The sequence below is a fragment of the Schistocerca americana genome, chromosome 2 (genome assembly GCF_021461395.2).
Source record: "Schistocerca americana isolate TAMUIC-IGC-003095 chromosome 2, iqSchAmer2.1, whole genome shotgun sequence".
NCBI lineage: Eukaryota > Metazoa > Arthropoda > Insecta > Orthoptera > Acrididae > Schistocerca > Schistocerca americana.
The window spans coordinates 852,296,417-852,305,478 of NC_060120.1; the positions used below are offsets into that span (position 1 = coordinate 852,296,417).

General features: G+C 36.7%; 1 protein-coding gene across 1 annotated transcript in view; it reads right to left on the reverse strand.

Annotated features, from left to right (window-relative positions):
- The window catches only part of LOC124595650 (NFX1-type zinc finger-containing protein 1-like), a 279,353-nt gene extending 271,125 nt beyond the window's left edge, over positions 1 to 8,228 (reverse strand). The window contains exon 1 of the mRNA XM_047134490.1: positions 8,088 to 8,228. The gene's annotated coding sequence lies outside the window, so the exon portion shown is untranslated. The remainder of the gene's footprint in view (positions 1 to 8,087) is intronic.
- Positions 8,229 to 9,062: the final 834 nt, after the last annotated feature.

Here is a 9,062-nt window from a genome sequence, read left to right on the forward strand (position 1 = left end):
CAAGAGTTTTGTCATGGCTGGCTCTCCCAAAGCTATGAGTAGCTCTAATGGAATGTTGTCTACACCCGAGACCTTGTTTCGACTTAAAGTCTTTCAGTGCTTTGTCAAATTTTTCATGCAGTATTATAGCTCCCATCTCATCTTCCTCTTATGTCCTCTTCCATTTCCATAAAAGTTCCCTCAAGCACTTCTTCCTTGTATAGACCCTCTAAATACTCCTTCCACCTTTCTTCTTTCCCTTCTTTGCTTTGGACTGGTTTTCCATCTGAGCTCTTGGTGTTCATACACGTAGTACTCTTTTCTCCAAAGGTCTCTTTAATTTTCCTGTAGGCTGGATCTATCTTATCTCTAATGATACATGCTTCTACATCCTTACATTTGTCCTCTAGACATTCCCGTTTAGCCGTTTTGCACTTCCTGTCGATCTCATTTCTTAGATGCTTGTATTCCCTTTCGCCCGCTTCATTTATTACATTTTTATATTTTCTCTTTTCATCAATTAAATTTAATATCACAACCTTCTCTCATGATTCTTAAACAAATGTTAGCTACGATTAAATTTCTGCAAAATTCTACCAGGTGTCTTCCTCTTTCATTCCTTTCTCTGAGTCCATATTCACCCACTACTTTTCCTTCACTTCCTTTTCCTACTATCGAAATCCAATCCCCATAACCAATTAAATTTTTGGCCCCCTTAACTATCTGAATAATTTCTTTTATCTCATCACATACTTCCTCAATTTCCTCCTCATCTACAGTGCTAGTTGGCATATTCACTTTTACTAGTGCAGTGGGTGTGGGCTTCATGTCTGTCTTGGCTACAATAATGTGTTCACTGTGCTCTTCATAGTAGCTTGGACGGACACGGACGGGGACACACACACACACACACACACACACACACACACACACACACACACACACACACACACACTATTAAACCTACGCCTGAATTACCTACATTTGATTTTGATTTATAACAATGTATTCACCTGACCAGAAGTCCTATTCCTCCTGCCACAGAGTTTCACTAATTCCCACTATATCTAACTTTAACCTATTCATTTCCCTTTTCAATTTTCTAACATACCCGTCCGATTAAGGGAGCTGAGATACCATGTTGTGATCTGTAGAATGTCAGTTATGTTTCTCCTGATAATGATGTCCTCCTGAGTAGTGCCCACCTGGAGATCTGAACTCCTGGAATATTTTACCCAAAAAGAGGCTATCGTCATTTAACCATACAGTAGAGCTGCATGCCATGCCCTTGTAAAAAATTATGGCTGTAGTTTCCCGTTGCTTTCAGCCATTCACAGTACCAGTACCAGCACAGCAAGACCATTTTGGTCGATGTCACAAAGCCAGATCATCAATCATCGAGCCTGTTGCCCCTGCAACTACTGAAAAGGCAGCTGCCCCTCCTCAGGAACCACATGTTTGCATTTTTCTGGCTCCTGAACAGTTACCCATCCATTGTGGTTGCACCTACAGTGTGGCTACCTGTATTGCTGAGCACGTAAGCCTCCCCACCAATGGCAGAGTCCATGGTCCATGCAGGGTGACTTTGTACTTGGCTTATATAGTTCAAAGGGAGCCCTCGATACCTAAACCTGACACCACAAATTTTGGTTGACCCACATAGCAGCTAAAACAAAAATGAAATTGTCAGATCTGTTATCCAAACCCTTTATTTACCCTATCTATCTAAAACAAAGTGCACAGTACAACAAACCAAAAATCACTCGCGTAACTAATGCCAAATAACAAAACCTAACAAACAATGGTAAATCAATATCCGTGATATTGATTTACCCAATCGCCATCTCGCAAAATTACCATACAAGAAAAACCATGAAATTCATGAAAACTTGCATCATCACCAATTTCAATGTACACAAACAGCTATAAACACACATACTACAATAGAAAACAGACAAATAATTAAAAAACATACTTATTAATCAATGTCACAATCACATAAATCTAGGTTGACTCCACCCCACAAAACACACACACACACACACACCACCACCACCACCACCACCACCAGAGGGCACCATAAAAAACAACAAGACGACATATACAAACACAACCAACTCAAACTCCACGCCGTAATGAGCTCACAAACCACAAAACACTTATGTCATGGGTCAAAGCAGACAGGTGGAATCGGAAGCTTCATGACACCAACATGCAACCATGACGTCACAAATCAAACACTGTTATGTCACAGGCCAAACCACATGGGTGGAATTGCAATTTTCGGCTCACCCCAAAAATGCAACACTATTGCATTAATCACACTCATCAAAGTGATACAGACGCACACCCAAAAATTCAATAAAGGTCAGAGGATGGCATCATACACAATATCCATTAGGATCTAAGAAATAAAGTCGTGGAGAGTTTCTGACCTGTATCTGAAGCTCTCCACTGCCTAACGCTCACATCTTTCCCCAATATATTGCTCTTCTTAACACTTTGCTGAGTAACTGTCTGAGCTGAAGTATCAGTGTTCTGATGCAACAGAGAGCTGAAGTGGCATGAAATGTTATACTGAGGTGTAAAAACTTTACCACACGTGGATGTGATAAGGGTATTTCAATCCTTCATAAGCATACTTGTATCAGGAAACATATACATTTAACAGTCTTTCAGGATACTTGTTTAAGACAGGCCACCTACTATCTTCAAACATCAATTACATAGATTAATTGCAAGATCTTGGAAAACAGCCAATTTCCACAATAACATTAGTGACTGTAACTTTCAACTGTATAAATCCAAAGAATTGGTTACTTAGTGTTACTTGAAGTTACTTAATTTAAAATTCGGAGTCACTAGAAAAAAGCATATCGCAATAAGAAATTGAACTTTATTTGCACTGCTTAATGAAGTATCCACAATGAACCAACTTTACTACAAACTTGGGTGAAAGGTACAGAACATTTTATCCTCAGCAAAGTGATCACAAACTTTAGCAAGTATGTACACAGCTATGCTTCCTGTGAAAAATTAACACAATAGATGCCTTTAAATGATATTTATAGTCCTCCCCCCCCCCCCCCCCCACCTGCAGGGGTTCAACTCTGTTCCCAGCATTACAGCTGCAGTTTTAATAAGAAACAAGTTAATAGCAACCAGCAGTAAATAGAAAAGCCATGAAAAAATACTAATCCAGCCAGCTTTATTTAATGTGTTATCTCTATGGGAAAAACTATGAGGTTAAGTGACTACAATTACAGCAGTTGTAATGAAAAAACGGAGTAGCCTATGATATAGCAGATATAAAATTAGCATTCTATGGCAATAAAATGATTATGTCTATTACAAATAATGAGGATTATAACCCTAAACTACTTTCCCATTACCTTGAACATTAGTGCTCAAGTTCATTTGTGTTTACTTCACTATCAGCTAACAATACAATGTCATGCTATATAGACCAATTACTGGAGACAGTTGATGTCACCAACATGAAAACATTAGCAAAATCCTACAAACTAATACGATCTCCAAACAAACCCATTATGCAGAAAAAATAGAAGTAAAAACCATATGGAACATTATAAAAAGTGTGACAAATAGGAACATAATCTGAACAAGCAGGGACTCCACAGTCCTCTTGACCAGGAAATCATAACAAACAGTCTCCCACAGAAGACGTACTAAATCACATGCAAACCACAACAAATGAAGCACTTCTTTTCAAAAGCACAATTCCTAAAGATATTGAAACAAATCATAAAATTATTTAAAAGTTCTGGATATTCTGGATATGATGGAATGTCAACTAAGATTTTAAAATCATATGCAGTCTTAATCAGTCACAAGTTATGCTGTTTATGTAACCAGTCAATGAAAACTGGTGCATTTCCAGACAGACTGAAACATACAACAGTGATGCCTATCTACAAAAGTGAGGCAAGGAATGTACATCCAATTATTGGCCCAGCTCCTTGCTGCCAGTGTCTCAAAGGTGTTTGAGAGAGTAGTTTATGATAGGATTTAGGCCATATGACACAAAAAGGCTAACTGACATCTACACAGTTCGGCTTTCGTATGGAATTCTCCACAGAGAAGGCTATATTTAGCCTAACAGATGAAACTCTAGGAGAATCAAATGTCAGAAGTTGTTCAATGCGGATCTATTGTGACCTTGCTAACGCTTTCAACTGTGCCGATCATAACACACTGCTAAAAAAGCTTCCACACTATGTTTATCAAAGACAAATCTTTGATGTTCCCATAATCTTATCTACATAACAGGAAGAAAAAGTTATCTTAATGGAGGCAAAGCTCAGACGGGGAAAATGTAAAATGCAGAGTCCCCCAGGGCTTGATCCTTGGGCCACTGATTTTCCTGATCTGCATTACTGATTTATCAGTTACAATTAATGACAGAGCAAAAATAGTAATGTTTGCAGATTATAAAAGTATTCTGATCAAGGGTTCCAACTCCACATTGCAGGATACTGCCCTACAGTCACTAACTAAGTAAACATTATACAGTTTCACACAGTAAATAAAAAATTGCTAGGCGTCCAGAAGAACAAGCAGTTATGATGGACACAGCATCAGCTGGTCAAAAACTTAGCACAGTGTGTTTTGCCCTGAGAGCTATTTCTCAACTTGCTAACAGAGAAATATTGCTTTTGTAATATTTTGCATATCTGCAATTCTGTGCTCTTCTGTGGTATTATTTTATGGGGAAATACTACAGGCGTTCAAAAGAGCCTTCTAACTACAAAAACAAGCAGTGAGGTGCATATGTTGAGTCTCTTGAACATCCTGCAGAGGTCTCTTTAAGACTCTCATGATATTTACTGTTGCAAATCAATATATACACTGACTGATGTTTGTAACGGGTAACAAGAAATTATTCCAGAAAAACTGTTTCATACACAAGCACAACACAAGACAGGGGAAAAATTTCCACCAAGGCTCTGTAACTTTGACAAAAGTCCAGGCTCTGTAACTTTTACAAAAGTCCGTAGTGGAGTAACTGAGTCAGGGATAAAAGTATATAGCAAGCTTCCCATCAGTATAAAAATGGAAATTGATAACATGCAGGTATTCAAAAGGAAACTAAAAATATCCTTCAGAGAACAAACTTATCATAAAATGAATGAATTCCGAGAGTAATAAGGCATCCTTTTGAATAAAAATAGAGGAAATAAATTTTAACTCACATCATGAAGACAAAATTGTGTATGTCTAACACAAATTATAGTGATGAAATGTAAATTTATTCATATCATAAGTTAAAATGTGTTCTGAAATTTATTCTACTCTATTAAGGATTCATTTAAACCTACTTATGCGATGAAGATAAGAATTTTGTATTTTAACTTAAATCATAATCACAAAATGTAAATTTCATTATTTATTTGTGGCACTGGGATAAAAATGCGTATTTCCATTCATTCTGCTATCTTAAGCATTCACTTGAACTTACACCAGTAAAATACAGGTTGTAATATTATCCACAATAAATTGTTCATAGAAAATAAGTATTTGTATGATATATAAAATGCTCACATAATTTTGTATTATTTCTCCTGACATTTCCTATATTACTAGTACACCCTTTGTACAACCTGTAATCAACAGGACCAAATAAAAAATCAAATCAAATTCACAGAAATAGGTGTTTTTAGATCAGGAATGTGTACACAAGAAACACAAAAAACTTGGAAATATCCGAACACAGTAACAAAATAGTGGTTTTATTCAGGAATGTAATCCTAACTATTGAATGTACAATAATGCAAAAAAAGTTTGTGGTGATGCATTTGTTGGCTTCATCAACTCTCGAAAAAGCTATCACATCAAACCAAGTCTAATTTTTGGGTTACCCTACTGTTCAGTCTCTTACTGCAATCGGTAAAAATAAAATTCAAAATCAAAAAAGTCTAGTATACAGCACAATCCAAGATACTGTACCCTTTAATGGCTTGTCATCTCCATTAGGCTTACATTGGTCACGTAAACAACATGCTCCAAGCCACTACCCGCAAGGAATGACATATTGAAAACAGGACATATGACTGAAATCTATAACTGAAACATTTCAAAGAATAAAACAATTTCTTACACAGTCTTTGTGTAAACTCATGAAGTTTACTAGGTTGCTGAAAGAGCTGTGTATTTAAACAGACTAGTGCTTTGGACTGAACCAATGTTCCTTCTGCCAGTACAGAAGTGTCAAAGATAGATTTAAACATCCATACAAATATAAACTTACAGAAATGAGTCTTTCAGCAATTCGAGCTGAATATAATACACTCCAAATCATTCAATCCTTTAGGTACCTATTCTGGTTTGTATCCACTAAACTGATTTTGATAAGCCTTACAATCACATAATATTATTCCCAATAACACAACACTCAAAGCCTTATCACTTGGCAGTTTCCTTTAATAGCTCCGTAAAACTGATCACACTACCTAAGTTTTGGAAACTAGGTTTACACACACAATCAAGAAGTCTCTTTGATAATCTGTTCCCCATCCCAATCTAAACAGATTTTGCTACAATCCCTGCATGTCACTTCCAATTAACTAACATATACCACCTCGCTGTGCATTACTGTACGGGAGAGAACTCAACTGTGACAACAGATGAAACTCACAAGGACTACACACACTACTGGTTGCTTGAAAAAATTTTGACATAATACCACGAAATGGAAAAATATGAACTGTCAAATTGGAATTACAATGTTTCCAGACACATGGAAACCTCATATTCAAGCAGCATTCATAAAAATCAGCAGAGTCACAAGAAGTTAAAAAAGAAATATATTTATTATATTAAGCCACTTTATAAAATAGAAATGTGGAGCTATTTTGTTAAAGCTAATAAACAGACACAACTGTTTACTAAAGGAAGAAATTATAATCACAGCATAACTGAGCAAATACTGAAAATGACATCACAATGGTGAATACATCCAATTAAAATAACATGTAATGGCTATAACTGTCCACACACGATGTGGATTTGAAGTGTCAACAATTATGAAACTGAGGAGCTGCTAGAAACGTTTTCTTTTTTGGCGTTCTTGAGCTTTGCAACTTTATCCTTAAGTGACTTGTACGCGTTTATCTGCACAGAAGAGTAAGAGAATACGAAATTAACTAGCCTATCTTTCTGGTTTGAAGTTGCAGGTATGATTATATAGACTTACTGTTTTTACATTTACATACTATTTTGACTGTCATGTTATTTCTAATATTACTGGAACAGCTTAACAGCACATTAGTTACTTCATAATGTTTCCCAAGAATTATCATTAGTACATTTAATGCAGTGTGTGGTAGGTACTGCAGGTAACCTCATACTAATATGTCATACGACACAAAACCTTTAATACATCACCACGGTGTTGTATTCAACTAGTGTTTTATTTATGTGAATGTGTTTTCCTCTTTTTGCCAAAACTATGGGAACTGTAAAGGCAACGTATTATAGTAAGAAATAGCTAGACATCTTAATGTATCCCAGATTACAAAATTGTTACGAGGCTCCTGTGCAGTGATATTTTCTATTACGGTTCACATGATGAACACTTGACAAGTCGTTGAATTGCCGTGCATAAAAATACAATCATATCCTGGGCCCGGTAACTGCAAATACGCCGTGTGATACCTAACATGTTCGCAAGATACTCGCACCATGCTGGAATGTTAAAATTAAAACGCAAAAAACTAACATTTCGCATTTGTACATCAATAAAAACCAAAACTATAAACCCTCACGTTGATACATTCCAGTTCGTATACAATTATTTAACATATAACCTCCGTGGATGCTGTTGCCCGTCCAAGGTATACGCATAAATATCATTCAAAAATGATATGCACAGCACACACTGCGCATTCAGTAGCGATGTCAAACACCTCTCCACAATTTTATGTTATATATTGAAGAAAAATGAAAACGCTACAGAGCCGTGTTCACTAATAAACCATACGTAATGTGAGTGCGATTTAGTTGGGACGTAAGATAAATGAGTAATGACGAATACCACAAATACTCTTGAGTGCACTGAGAACAACAAACATCATTTTCACGGTACTCACGTTTCTAATGGCCTGTTGGTAGTTGGTACTTTAAATATCCGACACAGAAATCCAAACGGTTATGAGAATTCTAAGCATTTCACAGCCTCATTTTCGTACTTCTTACCTCCGTCATATCACCTTCGGAACTAAAAAGTCAGAGTGTCTTCATGGAAGAACACCCGATATGCTAGCACAATGGTCTGGGATTCCCCTACATCAGATATTAATGATTTTATTTCTTCATTTGTGCTCAGAAAGCATTCCCTTTGCAGACTACTTTTTTGTAAAAAAAAGTAATCATGATTATCCGAAAACAGGAAATAATTCATAGTAAAAGAAAAAAATATTTGTCCTACACAGACAGTAGTACCGTACACCAACTTTACCTTCAGTCAATCAAGAGAGGACTATTTGTGTAAAAAACTTGTTTTCATTTACATATATAGTGTAAAACGTCAATTTTGATAACGGTTTAGGATAAAAGGGACTATAAATTGGAAGTTTTTAGTAGAACGACATACAAGTTGACATTGGACCACAAGCATAAAACGAAGTTGCGTTGGCAGTATTTCGCTGCATTATTCTACAGGTATGCCCACGCTATGCATGTTTCCTCGTGCGCAGCTGCAGACGCACGGGAATAAAAGGGTATCCACAAAAGTTTGTGTGAACATCGCATTTACGCATGGGTGTTTTGACGTCCACACGTTGCGTAATTGCACAAGCAGTCTGCTGTGGATCCCCTTCTTTGCTGAGAGCTTGTGCTGCGTTTATTGTGATGAAAAGAAGTCGAAAAAGTGATTATAAGTAAGGAATGTCGAAGGTATGAGAAATACAAAGCGACGATAACGTTTTGTATGCAAATTTCAGAAACAGGTCACAGGGAGATTTTTGAGTCTCTGCTTGGGAAATTGCAGTGACAAGGCTGGCATAACATATCGTTAGCTAGTTCTCGGCGACTTACATACAAATCCGAACTATTTATTTCGCTGT